Source organism: Rhinichthys klamathensis, unplaced genomic scaffold (genome assembly GCF_029890125.1).
Source record: "Rhinichthys klamathensis goyatoka isolate OS25496 unplaced genomic scaffold, OSU_Roscu_1.1 h1tg000035l_1, whole genome shotgun sequence".
NCBI classification, from domain to species: Eukaryota; Metazoa; Chordata; class Actinopteri; order Cypriniformes; family Leuciscidae; genus Rhinichthys; species Rhinichthys klamathensis.
The window spans coordinates 737,501-752,500 of record NW_026606583.1 but is presented as its reverse complement, the minus strand read 5'-3'; the positions used below and the strand labels follow the sequence as shown (position 1 = coordinate 752,500).

The window sequence follows — 15,000 nt, the reverse complement described above, 5'->3', positions numbered from 1 at the left end:
ACTTGTGGCTGCTATGCCTAAGCGAAAACACTGAAGAAGTGACACTGCTTGCTCCCGGTCTCTTCCAAACCCTGCCGCTTTTGCTTTCCTTGGCCGAACTCGGCGTGCTTCAGAGCCTGACGATGAAGGTACGCACCCAACGTTTAATCTATTTATGAAAAAAAAAATGGCCAGAAAAAGGCCCACGAAACGAGCCTCGTCAGGGTAGCATGGCCGAGGGGTCTAAGGCGCTGGATTTAGGCTCCAGTCTCTTTTTTGGGGCGTGGGTTCGAATCCCACTGCTGCCAGCAGTGATTTTAAAGAGGGCCAGACACCGTAAGTGTGCTCCGAAAAGGCGCAAAAGCGGCTGAAAATCTGCACCCTCTTGAATCAGGGACAGCAATAATGTCACTTCAAAAATGAATTTAAACATAATAATAACAAATGTCTAGTCTATAATGATGGAGTTAGCCAATTTGACTCATTGAGATTTTTTTGGTGATCTGACAGCTACCTCATGATTTTGAGTTTAACTGCGACACAGCTGGCTGCCATTTTGGAGGATGGCCCAAAGGCTTTGATTAGGTAATTCAAGTGTGTTTGATTAGAGATGGAATTGCAATCTGCAGGGAGGGGGCCTCCAGGAGTGTAACTGCGTCCCCCCTGTATTTAGGAGGCCTTTCCACCTGTCGAGGTGCTCCTTCAAGGCACGTAGAATTTCGACGGATTTAACTGTGGAGAAGAGAGACATTAAAAGAAAAAGTTGGCGAAAACGGCCCACGAATCGAGCCACGTCAGGGTAGAGTGGCCGAGGGGTCTAAGGCGCTGTATTAAGGCTCCAGTCTTTTCGGGGGCGTGGGTTCGAATCCCACCGCTGCCAGCAGTGATTTTAAAGAGGGCCAGACACCTTAAGAGTGCTCCGAAAAGGCGCAAAAGCGGCTGAAAATCTGCACCCTCTTGAATCAGGGACGGTAATAATGTCACTTCAAAAATGAATTTAAACATAATAATAACAAATGTCTAGTCTATAATTATGGAGTTAGCCAATTTGACTCATTGAGATTTTTTTGGTGATCTGACAGCTACCTCATGATTTTGAGTTTAACTGCGACACAGCTGGCTGCCATTTTGGAGGATGGCCCAAAGGCTTTGATTAGGTAATTCAGGTGTGTTTGATTAGAGATGGAATTGCAATCTGCAGGGAGGGGGGCCTCCAGGAGTGTAACTGCGTCCCCCCTGTATTTAGGAGGCCTTTCCACCTGTCGAGGTGCTCCTTCAAGGCATGTAGAATTTCGACGGATTTAACTGTGGAGAAGAGAGACATTAAAAGAAAAAATTGGCGAAAATGGACCACGGAAGGTGCCCTCACAAGGTAGCGTGGCCGAGCGGTCTAAGGCGCTGGATTAAGGCTCCAGTCTCTTCGGGGGCGTGGGTTCAAATCCCACCGCTGCCAAGACAGCATTTTAGAAGGCACTCGTGGCTGCTATTCCTAAGCGAAAACACTGGAGAAGTGACACTGCTTGCTCCCGGTCTCTTCCAAACCCTGCCGCTTTTGCTTTCCTTGGCCGAACTCGGCGTGCTTCAGAGCCTGACGATGAAGGTCCGCACCCAACGTTTAATCTATTTATGAAAAAAAAAATGGCCAGAAAACGGCCCACGAATCGAGCCACGTCATGGTAGCGTGGCCGAGGGGTCTAAGGCGCTGGATTTAGGCTCCAGTCTCTTCGGGAGTGTGGGTTCGAATCCCACCGCTGCCAGCAGTGATTTTAAAGAGGGCCAGACACCTTAAGAGTGATCCGAAAAGGCGCAAAAGCGGCTGAAAATCTGCACCCTCTTGAATCAGGGACGGTAATAATGTCACTTCAAAAATGAATTTAAACATAATAATAACAAATGTCTAGTCTATAATGATGGAGTTAGCCAATTTGACTCATTGAGATTTTTTTGGTGATCTGACAGCTACCTCATGATTTTAAGTTTAACTGCGACAAAGCTGGCTGCCATTTTGGAGGATGGCCCAAAGGCTTTGATTAGGTAATTCAGGTGTGTTTGATTAGAGATGGAATTGCAATCTGCAGGGAGGGGGCCTCCAGGAGTGTAACTGCGTCCCCCCTGTATTTAGGAGGCCTTTCCACCTGTCGAGGTGCTCCTTCAAGGCACGTAGAATTTCGACGGATTTAACTGTGGAGAAGAGAGACATTAAAAGAAAAAATTGGCGAAAATGGCCCACGGAAGGTGCCCTCACAAGGTAGCGTGGCCGAGCGGTCTAAGGCGCTGGATTAAGGCTCCAGTCTCTTCGGGGGCGTGGGTTCGAATCCCACCGCTGCCAAGGCAGCATTTTAGAAGGCACTCGTGGCTGCTATGCCTAAGCGAAAACACTGGAGAAGTGACACTGCTTGCTCCCGGACTCTTCCAAACCCTGCCGCTTTTGCTTTCCTTGGCCAAAGTCGGCGTGCTTCAGAGCCTGGCGATGAAGGTCCGCACCCAACCTTTAATCTATTTATGAAAAAAAAATGGCCAGAAAACGGCCCACGTATCGAGCCACGTCAGGGTAGCGTGGCCGAGGGGTCTAAGGCGCTGGATTTAGGCTCCAGTCTCTTCGGGGGCGTGGGTTCGAATCCCACCGCTGCCAGCAGTGATTTTAAAGAGGGCCAGACACCTTAAGAGTGCTCCGAAAAGGCACAAAAGCGGCTGAAAATCTGCACCCTCTTGAATCAGGGACGGTAATAATGTCACTTCAAAAATGAATTTAAACATAATAATAACAAATGTCTAGTCTATAATGATGGAGTTAGCCAATTTGACTCATTGAGATTTTTTTGGTGATCTGACAGCTACCTCATGATTTTGAGTTTAACTGCCACACAGCTGGCTGCCATTTTGGAGGATGGCCCAAAGGCTTTGATTAGGTAATTCAGGTGTGTTTGATTAGAGATGGAATTGCAATCTGCAGGGAGGGGGGCCTCCAGGAGTGTAACTGCGTCCCCCCTGTATTTAGGAGGCCTTTCCACCTGTCGAGGTGCTCCTTCAAGGCACGTAGAATTTCGACGGATTTAACTGTGGAGAAGAGAGACATTAAAAGAAAAAATTGGCGAAAATGGACCACGGAAGGTGCCCTCACAAGGTAGCGTGGCCGAGCGGTCTAAGGCGCTGGATTAAGGCTCCAGTCTCTTCGGGGGCGTGGGTTCGAATCCCACCGCTGCCAAGACAGCATTTTAGAAGGCACTCGTGGCTGCTATGCCTAAGCGAAAACACTGGAGAAGTGACACTGCTTGCTCCCGGACTCTTCCAAACCCTGCCGCTTTTGCTTTCCTTGGCCGAACTCGGCGTGCTTCAGAGCCTGACGATGAAGGTCCGCACCCAACGTTTAATCTATTTATGAAAAAAAAAATGCCCAGAAAACGGCCCACGAATCGAGCCAAGTCAGGGTAGCGTGGCCGAGGGGTCTAAGATGCTGGATTTAGGCTCCAGTCTCTTCGGGGGCGTGGGTCCTAATCCCACCGCTGCCAGCAGTGATTTTAAAGAGGGCCAGACACCTTAAGTGTGCTCCGAAAAGGCGCAAAAGCGGCTGAAAATCTGCACCCTCTTGAATCAGGGACAGCAATAATGTCACTTCAAAAATGAATTTAAACATAATAATAACAAATGTCTAGTCTATACTGATGGAGTTAGCCAATTTGACTCATTGAGATTTTTTTGGTGATCTGACAGCTACCTCATGATTTTGAGTTTAACTGCGACACAGCTGGCTGCCATTTTGGAGGATGGCCCAAAGGCTTTGATTAGGTAATTCAGGTGTGTTTGATTAGAGATGGAATTGCAATCTGCAGGGAGGGGGCCTCCAGGAGTGTAACTGCGTCCTCCCTGTATTTAGGAGGCCTTTCCACCTGTCGAGGTGCTCCTTCAAGGCACGTAGAATTTCGACGGATTTAACTGTGGAGAAGAGAGACATTAAAAGAAAAAATTGGCGAAAACGGCCCACGAATCGAGCCACGTCAGGGTAGCGTGGCCGAGGGGTCTAAGGCGCTGGATTTAGGCTCCAGTCTCTTCGGGGGCGTGGGTTTGAATCCCACCGCTGCCAGCAGTGATTTTAAAGAGGGCCAGACACCTTAAGAGTGCTCCGAAAAGGCGCAAAAGCGGCTGAAAATCTGCACCCTCTTGAATCAGGGACGGTAATAATGTCACTTCAAAAATGAATTTAAACATAATAATAACAAATGTCTAGTCTATAATGATGGAGTTAGCCAATTTGACTCATTGAGATTTTTTTGGTGATCTGACAGCTACCTCATGATTTTGAGTTTAACTGCGACACAGCTGGCTGCCATTTTGGAGGATGGCCCAAAGGCTTTGATTAGGTAATTCAGGTGTGTTTGATTAGAGATGGAATTGCAATCTGCAGGGAGGGGGGCCTCCAGGAGTGTAACTGCGTCCCCCCTATATTTAGGAGGCCTTTCCACCTGTCGAGGTGCTCCTTCAAGGCACGTAGAATTTCGACGGATTTAACTGTGGAGAAGAGAGACATTAAAAGAAAAAATTGGCGAAAATGGCCCACGGTAGGTGCCCTCACAAGGTAGCGTGGCCGAGCGGTCTAAGGCGCTGGGTCTAAGGCGCTGGGTCTAAGGCGCAAAAGCGGCTGAAAATCTGCACCCTCTTGAATCAGGGACAGCAATAATGTCACTTCAAAAATGAATTTAAACATAATAATAACAAATGTCTAGTCTATAATGATGGAGTTAGCCAATTTGACTCATTTAGATTTTTTCGGTGATCTGACAGCTACATCATGATTTTGAGTTTAACTGCGACACAGCTGGCTGCCATTTTGGAGGATGGCCCAAAGGCTTTGATTAGGTAATTCAGGTGTGTTTGATTAGAGATGGAATTGCAATCTGCAGGGAGTGGGCCTCCAGGAGTGTAACTGCGTCCCCCCTGTATTTAGGAGGCCTTTCCACCTGTCGAGGTGCTCCTTCAAGGCACGTAGAATTTCGACGGATTTAACTGTGGAGAAGAGAGACATTAAAAGAAAAAATTGGCGAAAATGGACCACGGAAGGTGCCCTCACAAGGTAGCGTGGCCGAGCGGTCTAAGGCGCTGGATTAAGGCTCCAGTCTCTTCGGGGGCGTGGGTTCGAATCCCACCGCTGCCAAGACAGCATTTTAGAAGGCACTCGTGGCTGCTATGCCTAAGCGAAAACACTGGAGAAGTGACACTGCTTGCTCCCGGACTCTTCCAAACCCTGCCGCTTTTGCTTTCCTTGGCCGAACTCGGCGTGCTTCAGAGCCTGACGATGAAGGTCCGCACCCAACGTTTAATCTATTTGTGAAAAAAAAAATGCCCAGAAAACGGCCCACGAATCGATCCACGTCAGGGTAGCGTGGCCGAGGGGTCTAAGGCGCTGGATTTAGGCTCCAGTCTCTTCGGGGTCGTGGGTTAGAATCCCACCGCTGCCAGCAGTGATTTTAAAGAGGGCCAGACACCTTAAGAGTGCTCCGAAAAGGCGCAAAAGCGGCTGAAAATCTGCACCTTCTTGAATCAGGGATGGTAATAATGTCACTTCAAAAATGAATTTAAACATAATAATAACAAATGTCTAGTCTATAATGATGGAGTTAGCCAATTTGACTCATTGAGATTTTTTTGGTGATCTGACAGCTACCTCATGATTTTGAGTTTAACTGCGACACAGCTGGCTGCCATTTTGGAGGATGGCCCAAAGGCTTTGATTAGGTAATTCAGGTGTGTTTGATTAGAGATGGAATTGCAATCTGCAGGGAGGGGGGCCTCCAGGAGTGTAACTGCGTCCCCCCTGTATTTAGGAGGCCTTTCCACCTGTCGAGGTGCTCCTTCAAGGCACGTAGAATTTCGACGGATTTAACTGTGGAGAAGAGAAACATTAAAAGGAAAAATTGGCGAAAATGGCCCACGGAAGGTGCCCTCACAAGGTAGCGTGGCCGAGCGGTCTAAGGCGCTGGATTAAGGCTCCAGTGTCTTCGGAGGCGTGGGTTCGAATCCCACCGCTGGCCGAGGGGTCTAAGGCGCTGGATTTAGGCTTCAGTCTCTTTGGGAGTGTGGGTTCGAATCCCACCGCTGCCAGCAGTGATTTTAAAGAGGGCCAGACACCTTAAGAGTGCTCCGAAAAGCGCAAAAGCGGCTGAAAATCTGCACCCTCTTGAATCAGGGACGGTAATAATGTCACTTCAAAAATGAATTTAAACATAATAATAACAAATGTCTAGTCTATAATGATGGAGTTAGCCAATTTGACTCATTGAGATTTTTTTGGTGATTTGACAGCTACCTCATGATTTTGAGTTTAACTGCGACACAGCTGGCTGCCATTTTGGAGGTTGGCCCAAAGGCTTTGATTAGGTAATTCAGGTGTGTTTGATTAGAGATGGAATTGCAATCTGCAGGGAGGGGGGCCTCCAGGAGTGTAATTGCGTCCCCCCTGTATTTAGGAGGCCTTTCCACCTGTCGAGGTGCTCCGTCAAGGCACGTAGAATTTCGACGGATTTAACTGTGGAGAAGAGAGACATTAAAAGAAAAAATTGGCGAAAATGGCCCACGGAAGGTGCCCTCACAAGGTAGCGTGGCCGAGCGGTCTAAGGCGCTGGATTAAGGCTCCAGTCTCTTCGGGGGCGTGTGTTCGAATCCCACCGCTGCCAAGACAGCATTTTAGAAGGCACTCGTGGCTGCTATGCCTAAGCGAAAACACTGGAGAAGTGACACTGCTTGCTCCCGGTCTCTTCCAAACCCTGCCGCTTTTGCTTTCCTTGGCCGAACTCGGCGTGCTTCAGAGCCTGACGATGAAGGTCCGCACCCAACGTTTAATCTATTTATGAAAAAAAATGGCCAGAAAACGGCCCACGTATCGAGCCACGTCAGGGTAGCGTGGCCGAGGGGTCTAAGGCGCTGGATTTAGGCTCCAGTCTCTTTGGGGGCGTGGGTTCGAATCCCACCGCTGCCAGCAGTGATTTTAAAGAGGGCCAGACACCTTAAGAGTGCTCCGAAAAGGCGCAAAAGCGGCTGAAAATCTGCACCCTCTTGAATCAGGGACAGCAATAATGTCACTTCAAAAATGAATTTAAACATTATAATAACAAATGTCTAGTCTATACTGATGGAGTTAGCCAATTTGACTCATTGAGATTTTTTTGGTGATCTGACAGCTACCTCATGATTTTGAGTTTAACTGCGACACAGCTGGCTGCCATTTTGGAGGATGGCCCAAAAGCTTTGATTAGGTAATTCAGGTGTGTTTGATTAGAGATGGAATTGCAATCTGCAGGGAGGGGGCCTCCAGGAGTGTAACTGCGTCCCCCCTGTATTTAGGAGGCCTTTCCACCTGTCGAGGTGCTCCTTCAAGGCACGTAGAATTTCGACGGATTTAACTGTGGAGAAGAGAGACATTAAAAGAAAAAATTGGCGAATACGGCCCACGAATCGAGCCACGTCAGGGTAGCGTGGCCGAGGGGTCTAAGGCGCTGGATTTAGGCTCCAGTCTCTTCGGGGGCGTGGGTTTGAATCCCACCGCTGCCAGCAGTGATTTTAAAGAGGGCCAGACACCTTAAGAGTGCTCCGAAAAGGCGCAAAAGCGGCTGAAAATCTGCACCTTCTTGAATCAGGGACGGTAATAATGTCACTTCAAAAATGAATTTAAACATAATAATAACAAATGTCTAGTCTATAATGATGGAGTTAGCCAATTTGACTCATTGAGATTTTTTTGGTGATCTGACAGCTACCTCATGATTTTGAGTTTAACTGCGACACAGCTGGCTGCCATTTTGGAGGATGGCCCAAAGGCTTTGATTAGGTAATTCAGGTGTGTTTGATTAGAGATGGAATTGCAATCTGCAGGGAGGGGGGCCTCCAGGAGTGTAACTGCGTCCCCCCTATATTTAGGAGGCCTTTCCACCTGTCGAGGTGCTCCTTCAAGGCACGTAGAATTTCGACGGATTTAACTGTGGAGAAGAGAGACATTAAAAGAAAAAATTGGCGAAAATGGCCCACGGAAGGTGCCCTCACAAGGTAGCGTGGCCTAGCGGTCTAAGGCGCTGGGTCTAAGGCGCTGGGTCTAAGGCGCAAAAGCGGCTGAAAATCTGCACCCTCTTGAATCAGGGACAGCAATAATGTCACTTCAAAAATGAATTTAAACATAATAATAACAAATGTCTAGTCTATAATGATGGAGTTAGCCAATTTGACTAATTTAGATTTTTTCGGTGATCTGACAGCTACCTCATGATTTTGAGTTTAACTGCGACACAGCTGGCTGCCATTTTGGAGGATGGCCCAAAGGCTTTGATTAGGTAATTCAGGTGTGTTTGATTAGAGATGGAATTGCAATCTGCAGGGAGGGGGCCTCCAGGAGTGTAACTGCGTCCCCCCTGTATTTAGGAGGCCTTTCCACCTGTCGAGGTGCTCCTTCAAGGCACGTAGAATTTCGACGGATTTAACTGTGGAGAAGAGAGACATTAAAAGAAAAAATTGGCGAAAATGGACCACAGAAGGTGCCCTCACAAGGTAGCGTGGCCGAGCGGTCTAAGGCGCTGGATTAAGGCTCCAGTCTCTTCGGGGGCGTGGGTTCGAATCCCACCGCTGCCAAGACAGCATTTTAGAAGGCACTCGTGGCTGCTATGCCTAAGCGAAAACACTGGAGAAGTGACACTGCTTGCTCCCGGACTCTTCCAAACCGTGCCGCTTTTGCTTTCCTTGGCCGAACTCGGCGTGCTTCAGAGCCTGACGATGAAGGTCCGCACCCAACGTTTAATCTATTTATGAAAAAAAAAATGCCCAGAAAACGGCCCACGAATCGATCCACGTCAGGGTAGCGTGGCCGAGGGGTCTAAGGCGCTGGATTTAGGCTCCAGTCTCTTCGGGGTCGTGGGTTAGAATCCCACCGCTGCCAGCAGTGATTTTAAAGAGGGCCAGACACCTTAAGAGTGCTCCGAAAAGGCGCAAAAGCGGCTGAAAATCTGCACCTTCTTGAATCAGGGATGGTAATAATGTCACTTCAAAAATGAATTTAAACATAATAATAACAAATGTCTAGTCTATAATGATGGAGTTAGCCAATTTGACTCATTGAGATTTTTTTGGTGATCTGACAGCTACCTCATGATTTTGAGTTTAACTGCGACACAGCTGGCTGCCATTTTGGAGGATGGCCCAAAGGCTTTGATTAGGTAATTCAGGTGTGTTTGATTAGAGATGGAATTGCAATCTGCAGGGAGGGGGCCTCCAGGAGTGTAACTGCGTCCCCCCTGTTTTTAGGAGGCCTTTCCACCTGTCGAGGTGCTCCTTCAATTCACGTAGAATTTCGACGGATTTAACTGTGGAGAAGAGAGACATTAAAAGAAAAAATTGTCGAAAATGGCCCACGGAAGGTGCCCTCACAAGGTAGCGTGGCCGAGCGGTCTAAGGCGCTGGATTAAGGCTCCAGTCTCTCCGGGGGCGTGGGTTCGAATCCCACCGCTGCCAAGACAGCATTTTAGAAGGCACTCGTGGCTGCTATGCCTAAGCGAAAACACTGGAGAAGTGACACTGCTTGCTCCCGGTCTCTTCCAAACCCTGCCGCTTTTGCTTTCCTTGGCCGAACTCGGCGTGCTTCAGAGCCTGACAATGAAGGTCCGCACCCAACGTTTAATCTATTTATGAAAAAAAAAATGGCCAGAAAACGGCCCACGAATCGAGCCACATCAGGGTAGCGTGGCCGAGGGGTCTAAGGCGCTGGATTTAGGCTCCAGTCTCTTCGGGGGCGTGGGTTCGAATCCCACCGCTGCCAGCAGTGATTTTAAAGAGGTCCAGACACCTTAAGTGTGCTCCGAAAAGGCGCAAAAGCGGCTGAAAATCTGCACCCTCTTGAATCAGGGACAGCAATAATGTCACTTCAAAAATGAATTTAAACATAATAATAACAAATGTCTAGTCTATAATGATGGAGTTAGCCAATTTGACTCATTTAGATTTTTTTGGTGATCTGACAGCTACCTCATGATTTTGAGTTTAACTGCGACACAGCTGGCTGCCATTTTGGAGGATGGCCCAAAGGCTTTGATTAGGTAATTCAGGTGTGTTTGATTAGAGATGGAATTGCAATCTGCAGGGAGGGGGGCCTCCAGGAGTGTAACTGCGTCCCCCCTTTATTTAGGAGGCCTTTCCACCTGTCGAGGTGCTCCTTCAATTCACGTAGAATTTCGACGGATTTAACTGTGGAGAAGAGAGACATTAAAAGAAAAAATTGGCGAAAATGGCCCACGGAAGGTGCCCTCACAAGGTAGCGTGGCCGAGCGGTCTAAGGCGCTGGATTAAGGCTCCAGTCTCTCCGGGCGCGTGGGTTCGAATCCCACCGCTGCCAAGACAGCATTTTAGAAGGCACTCGTGGCTGCTATGCCTAAGCGAAAACACTGGAGAAGTGACACTGCTTGCTCCCGGTCTCTTCCAAACCCTGCCGCTTTTGCTTTCCTTGGCCGAACTCGGCGTGCTTCAGAGCCTGACAATGAAGGTCCGCACCCAACGTTTAATATATTTATGAAAAAAAAATGGCCAGAAAACGGCCCACGAATCGATCCACGTCAGGGTAGCGTGGCCGAGGGGTCTAAGGCGCTGGATTTAGGCTCCAGTCTCTTCGGGGTCGTGGGTTAGAATCCCACCGCTGCCAGCAGTGATTTTAAAGAGGGCCAGACACCTTAAGAGTGCTCCGAAAAGGCGCAAAAGCGGCTGAAAATCTGCACCTTCTTGAATCAGGGATGGTAATAATGTCACTTCAAAAATGAATTTAAACATAATAATAACAAATGTCTAGTCTATAATGATGGAGTTAGCCAATTTGACTCATTGAGATTTTTTTGGTGATCTGACAGCTACCTCATGATTTTGAGTTTAACTGCGACACAGCTGGCTGCCATTTTGGAGGATGGCCCAAAAGCTTTGATTAGGTAATTCAGGTGTGTTTGATTAGAGATGGAATTGCAATCTGCAGGGAGGGGGCCTCCAGGAGTGTAACTGCGTCCCCCCTGTATTTAGGAGGCCTTTCCACCTGTCGAGGTGCTCCTTCAAGGCACGTAGAATTTCGACGGATTTAACTGTGGAGAAGAGAGACATTAAAAGAAAAAATTGGCGAATACGGCCCACGAATCGAGCCACGTCAGGGTAGCGTGGCCGAGGGGTCTAAGGCGCTGGATTTAGGCTCCAGTCTCTTCGGGGGCATGGGTTTGAATCCCACCGCTGCCAGCAGTGATTTTAAAGAGGGCCAGACACCTTAAGAGTGCTCCGAAAAGGCGCAAAAGCGGCTGAAAATCTGCACCTTCTTGAATCAGGGACGGTAATAATGTCACTTCAAAAATGAATTTTAACATAATAATAACAAATGTCTCGTCTATAATGATGGAGTTAGCCAATTTGACTCATTGAGATTTTTTTGGTGATCTGACAGCTACCTCATGATTTTGAGTTTAACTGCGACACAGCTGGCTGCCATTTTGGAGGATGGCCCAAAGGCTTTGATTAGGTAATTCAGGTGTGTTTGATTAGAGATGGAATTGCAATCTGCAGGGAGGGGGGCCTCCAGGAGTGTAACTGCGTCCCCCCTATATTTAGGAGGCCTTTCCACCTGTCGAGGTGCTCCTTCAAGGCACGTAGAATTTCGACGGATTTAACTGTGGAGAAGAGAGACATTAAAAGAAAAAATTGGCGAAAATGGCCCACGGAAGGTGCCCTCACAAGGTAGCGTGGCCTAGCGGTCTAAGGCGCTGGGTCTAAGGCGCTGGGTCTAAGGCGCAAAAGCGGCTGAAAATCTGCACCCTCTTGAATCAGGGACAGCAATAATGTCACTTCAAAAATGAATTTAAACATAATAATAACAAATGTCTAGTCTATAATGATGGAGTTAGCCAATTTGACTCATTTAGATTTTTTCGGTGATCTGACAGCTACCTCATGATTTTGAGTTTAACTGCGACACAGCTGGCTGCCATTTTGGAGGATGGCCCAAAGGCTTTGATTAGGTAATTCAGGTGTGTTTGATTAGAGATGGAATTGCAATCTGCAGGGAGGGGGCCTCCAGGAGTGTAACTGCGTCCCCCCTGTATTTAGGAGGCCTTTCCACCTGTCGAGGTGCTCCTTCAAGGCACGTAGAATTTCGACGGATTTAACTGTGGAGAAGAGAGACATTAAAAGAAAAAATTGGTGAAAATGGACCACAGAAGGTGCCCTCACAAGGTAGCGTGGCCGAGCGGTCTAAGGCGCTGGATTAAGGCTCCAGTCTCTTCGGGGGCGTGGGTTCGAATCCCACCGCTGCCAAGACAGCATTTTAGAAGGCACTCGTGGCTGCTATGCCTAAGCGAAAACACTGGAGAAGTGACACTGCTTGCTCCCGGACTCTTCCAAACCCTGCCGCTTTTGCTTTCCTTGGCCGAACTCGGCGTGCTTCAGAGCCTGACGATGAAGGTCCGCACCCAACGTTTAATCTATTTATGAAAAAAAAAATGCCCAGAAAACGGCCCACGAATCGATCCACGTCAGGGTAGCGTGGCCGAGGGGTCTAAGGCGCTGGATTTAGGCTCCAGTCTCTTCGGGGTCGTGGGATAGAATCCCACCGCTGCCAGCAGTGATTTTAAAGAGGGCCAGACACCTTAAGAGTGCTCCGAAAAGGCGCAAAAGCGGCTGAAAATCTGCACCTTCTTGAATCAGGGATGGTAATAATGTCACTTCAAAAATGAATTTAAACATAATAATAACAAATGTCTAGTCTATAATGATGGAGTTAGCCAATTTGACTCATTGAGATTTTTTTGGTGATCTGACAGCTACCTCATGATTTTGAGTTTAACTGCGACACAGCTGGCTGCCATTTTGGAGGATGGCCCAAAGGCTTTGATTAGGTAATTCAGGTGTGTTTGATTAGAGATGGAATTGCAATCTGCAGGGAGGGGGCCTCCAGGAGTGTAACTGCGTCCCCCCTGTTTTTAGGAGGCCTTTCCACCTGTCGAGGTGCTCCTTCAATTCACGTAGAATTTCGACGGATTTAACTGTGGAGAAGAGAGACATTAAAAGAAAAAATTGTCGAAAATGGCCCACGGAAGGTGCCCTCACAAGGTAGCGTGGCCGAGCGGTCTAAGGCGCTGGATTAAGGCTCCAGTCTCTCCGGGGGCGTGGGTTCGAATCCCACCGCTGCCAAGACAGCATTTTAGAAGGCACTCGTGGCTGCTATGCCTAAGCGAAAACACTGGAGAAGTGACACTGCTTGCTCCCGGTCTCTTCCAAACCCTGCCGCTTTTGCTTTCCTTGGCCGAACTCGGCGTGCTTCAGAGCCTGACAATGAAGGTCCGCACCCAACGTTTAATCTATTTATGAAAAAAAAAATGGCCAGAAAACGGCCCACGAATCGAGCCACATCAGGGTAGCGTGGCCGAGGGGTCTAAGGCGCTGGATTTAGGCTCCAGTCTCTTCGGGGGCGTGGGTTCGAATCCCACCGCTGCCAGCAGTGATTTTAAAGAGGTCCAGACACCTTAAGTGTGCTCCGAAAAGGCGCAAAAGCGGCTGAAAATCTGCACCCTCTTGAATCAGGGACAGCAATAATGTCACTTCAAAAATGAATTTAAACATAATAATAACAAATGTCTAGTCTATAATGATGGAGTTAGCCAATTTGACTCATTTAGATTTTTTTGGTGATCTGACAGCTACCTCATGATTTTGAGTTTAACTGCGACACAGCTGGCTGCCATTTTGGAGGATGGCCCAAAGGCTTTGATTAGGTAATTCAGGTGTGTTTGATTAGAGATGGAATTGCAATCTGCAGGGAGGGGGGCCTCCAGGAGTGTAACTGCGTCCCCCCTTTATTTAGGAGGCCTTTCCACCTGTCGAGGTGCTCCTTCAATTCACGTAGAATTTCGACGGATTTAACTGTGGAGAAGAGAGACATTAAAAGAAAAAATTGGCGAAAATGGCCCACGGAAGGTGCCCTCACAAGGTAGCGTGGCCGAGCGGTCTAAGGCGCTGGATTAAGGCTCCAGTCTCTCCGGGGGCGTGGGTTCGAATCCCACCGCTGCCAAGACAGCATTTTAGAAGGCACTCGTGGCTGCTATGCCTAAGCGAAAACACTGGAGAAGTGACACTGCTTGCTCCCGGTCTCTTCCAAACCCTGCCGCTTTTGCTTTCCTTGGCCGAACTCGGCGTGCTTCAGAGCCTGACAATGAAGGTCCGCACCCAACGTTTAATATATTTATGAAAAAAAAATGGCCAGAAAACGGCCCACGAATCGATCCACGTCAGGGTAGCGTGGCCGAGGGGTCTAAGGCGCTGGATTTAGGCTCCAGTCTCTTCGGGGTCGTGGGTTAGAATCCCACCGCTGCCAGCAGTGATTTTAAAGAGGGCCAGACACCTTAAGAGTGCTCCGAAAAGGCGCAAAAGCGGCTGAAAATCTGCACCTTCTTGAATCAGGGATGGTAATAATGTCACTTCAAAAATGAATTTAAACATAATAATAACAAATGTCTAGTCTATAATGATGGAGTTAGCCAATTTGACTCATTGAGATTTTTTTGGTGATCTGACAGCTACCTCATGATTTTGAGTTTAACTGCGACACAGCTGGCTGCCATTTTGGAGGATGGCCCAAAGGCTTTGATTAGGTAATTCAGGTGTGTTTGATTAGAGATGGAATTGCAATCTGCAGGGAGGGGGCCTCCAGGAGTGTAACTGCGTCCCCCCTGTTTTTAGGAGGCCTTTCCACCTGTCGAGGTGCTCCTTCAATTCACGTAGAATTTCGACGGATTTAACTGTGGAGAAGAGAGACATTAAAAGAAAAAATTGGCGAAAATGGCCCACGGAAGGTGCCCTCACAAGGTAGCGTGGCCGAGCGGTCCAAGGCGCTGGATTAAGGCTCCAGTCTCTCCGGGGGCGTGGGTTCGAATCCCACCGCTGCCAAGACAGCATTTTAGAAGGCACTCGTGGCTGCTATGCCTAAGCGAAAACACTGGAGAAGTGACACTGCTTGCTCCCGGTCTCTTCCAA

General features: G+C 48.3%; 21 non-coding genes across 21 annotated transcripts; all 21 read left to right on the top strand.

The window, feature by feature from the left end:
• The first annotated feature begins 203 nt into the window (after positions 1–203).
• Positions 204–287, top strand: trnal-uag (transfer RNA leucine (anticodon UAG)). The gene has a single exon. It is a non-coding gene; the product is annotated as a tRNA-Leu (tRNA).
• Positions 288–1,350: 1,063 nt separating this feature from the next.
• trnal-aag (transfer RNA leucine (anticodon AAG)) lies at positions 1,351–1,432 on the top strand. Its single transcript has one exon. It is a non-coding gene; the product is annotated as a tRNA-Leu (tRNA).
• A 222-nt stretch (positions 1,433–1,654) lies between these two features.
• Positions 1,655–1,736, top strand: trnal-uag (transfer RNA leucine (anticodon UAG)). Its single transcript has one exon. It is a non-coding gene; the product is annotated as a tRNA-Leu (tRNA).
• Positions 1,737–2,226: 490 nt separating this feature from the next.
• On the top strand, positions 2,227–2,308 carry trnal-aag (transfer RNA leucine (anticodon AAG)). Its single transcript has one exon. It is a non-coding gene; the product is annotated as a tRNA-Leu (tRNA).
• A 221-nt stretch (positions 2,309–2,529) lies between these two features.
• trnal-uag (transfer RNA leucine (anticodon UAG)) lies at positions 2,530–2,611 on the top strand. Its single transcript has one exon. It is a non-coding gene; the product is annotated as a tRNA-Leu (tRNA).
• Positions 2,612–3,102: 491 nt separating this feature from the next.
• Positions 3,103–3,184, top strand: trnal-aag (transfer RNA leucine (anticodon AAG)). Its single transcript has one exon. It is a non-coding gene; the product is annotated as a tRNA-Leu (tRNA).
• A 794-nt stretch (positions 3,185–3,978) lies between these two features.
• On the top strand, positions 3,979–4,060 carry trnal-uag (transfer RNA leucine (anticodon UAG)). Its single transcript has one exon. It is a non-coding gene; the product is annotated as a tRNA-Leu (tRNA).
• A 986-nt stretch (positions 4,061–5,046) lies between these two features.
• On the top strand, positions 5,047–5,128 carry trnal-aag (transfer RNA leucine (anticodon AAG)). Its single transcript has one exon. It is a non-coding gene; the product is annotated as a tRNA-Leu (tRNA).
• A 1,739-nt stretch (positions 5,129–6,867) lies between these two features.
• Positions 6,868–6,949, top strand: trnal-uag (transfer RNA leucine (anticodon UAG)). Its single transcript has one exon. It is a non-coding gene; the product is annotated as a tRNA-Leu (tRNA).
• Positions 6,950–7,439: 490 nt separating this feature from the next.
• trnal-uag (transfer RNA leucine (anticodon UAG)) lies at positions 7,440–7,521 on the top strand. Its single transcript has one exon. It is a non-coding gene; the product is annotated as a tRNA-Leu (tRNA).
• Positions 7,522–8,507: 986 nt separating this feature from the next.
• Positions 8,508–8,589, top strand: trnal-aag (transfer RNA leucine (anticodon AAG)). Its single transcript has one exon. It is a non-coding gene; the product is annotated as a tRNA-Leu (tRNA).
• A 222-nt stretch (positions 8,590–8,811) lies between these two features.
• trnal-uag (transfer RNA leucine (anticodon UAG)) lies at positions 8,812–8,893 on the top strand. Its single transcript has one exon. It is a non-coding gene; the product is annotated as a tRNA-Leu (tRNA).
• A 490-nt stretch (positions 8,894–9,383) lies between these two features.
• trnal-aag (transfer RNA leucine (anticodon AAG)) lies at positions 9,384–9,465 on the top strand. The gene has a single exon. It is a non-coding gene; the product is annotated as a tRNA-Leu (tRNA).
• Positions 9,466–9,687: 222 nt separating this feature from the next.
• On the top strand, positions 9,688–9,769 carry trnal-uag (transfer RNA leucine (anticodon UAG)). Its single transcript has one exon. It is a non-coding gene; the product is annotated as a tRNA-Leu (tRNA).
• Positions 9,770–10,563: 794 nt separating this feature from the next.
• Positions 10,564–10,645, top strand: trnal-uag (transfer RNA leucine (anticodon UAG)). Its single transcript has one exon. It is a non-coding gene; the product is annotated as a tRNA-Leu (tRNA).
• A 1,558-nt stretch (positions 10,646–12,203) lies between these two features.
• On the top strand, positions 12,204–12,285 carry trnal-aag (transfer RNA leucine (anticodon AAG)). The gene has a single exon. It is a non-coding gene; the product is annotated as a tRNA-Leu (tRNA).
• A 794-nt stretch (positions 12,286–13,079) lies between these two features.
• trnal-aag (transfer RNA leucine (anticodon AAG)) lies at positions 13,080–13,161 on the top strand. Its single transcript has one exon. It is a non-coding gene; the product is annotated as a tRNA-Leu (tRNA).
• A 222-nt stretch (positions 13,162–13,383) lies between these two features.
• On the top strand, positions 13,384–13,465 carry trnal-uag (transfer RNA leucine (anticodon UAG)). The gene has a single exon. It is a non-coding gene; the product is annotated as a tRNA-Leu (tRNA).
• A 491-nt stretch (positions 13,466–13,956) lies between these two features.
• trnal-aag (transfer RNA leucine (anticodon AAG)) lies at positions 13,957–14,038 on the top strand. Its single transcript has one exon. It is a non-coding gene; the product is annotated as a tRNA-Leu (tRNA).
• Positions 14,039–14,259: 221 nt separating this feature from the next.
• On the top strand, positions 14,260–14,341 carry trnal-uag (transfer RNA leucine (anticodon UAG)). The gene has a single exon. It is a non-coding gene; the product is annotated as a tRNA-Leu (tRNA).
• Positions 14,342–14,831: 490 nt separating this feature from the next.
• Positions 14,832–14,913, top strand: trnal-aag (transfer RNA leucine (anticodon AAG)). The gene has a single exon. It is a non-coding gene; the product is annotated as a tRNA-Leu (tRNA).
• The last annotated feature ends 87 nt before the right edge of the window (positions 14,914–15,000 follow it).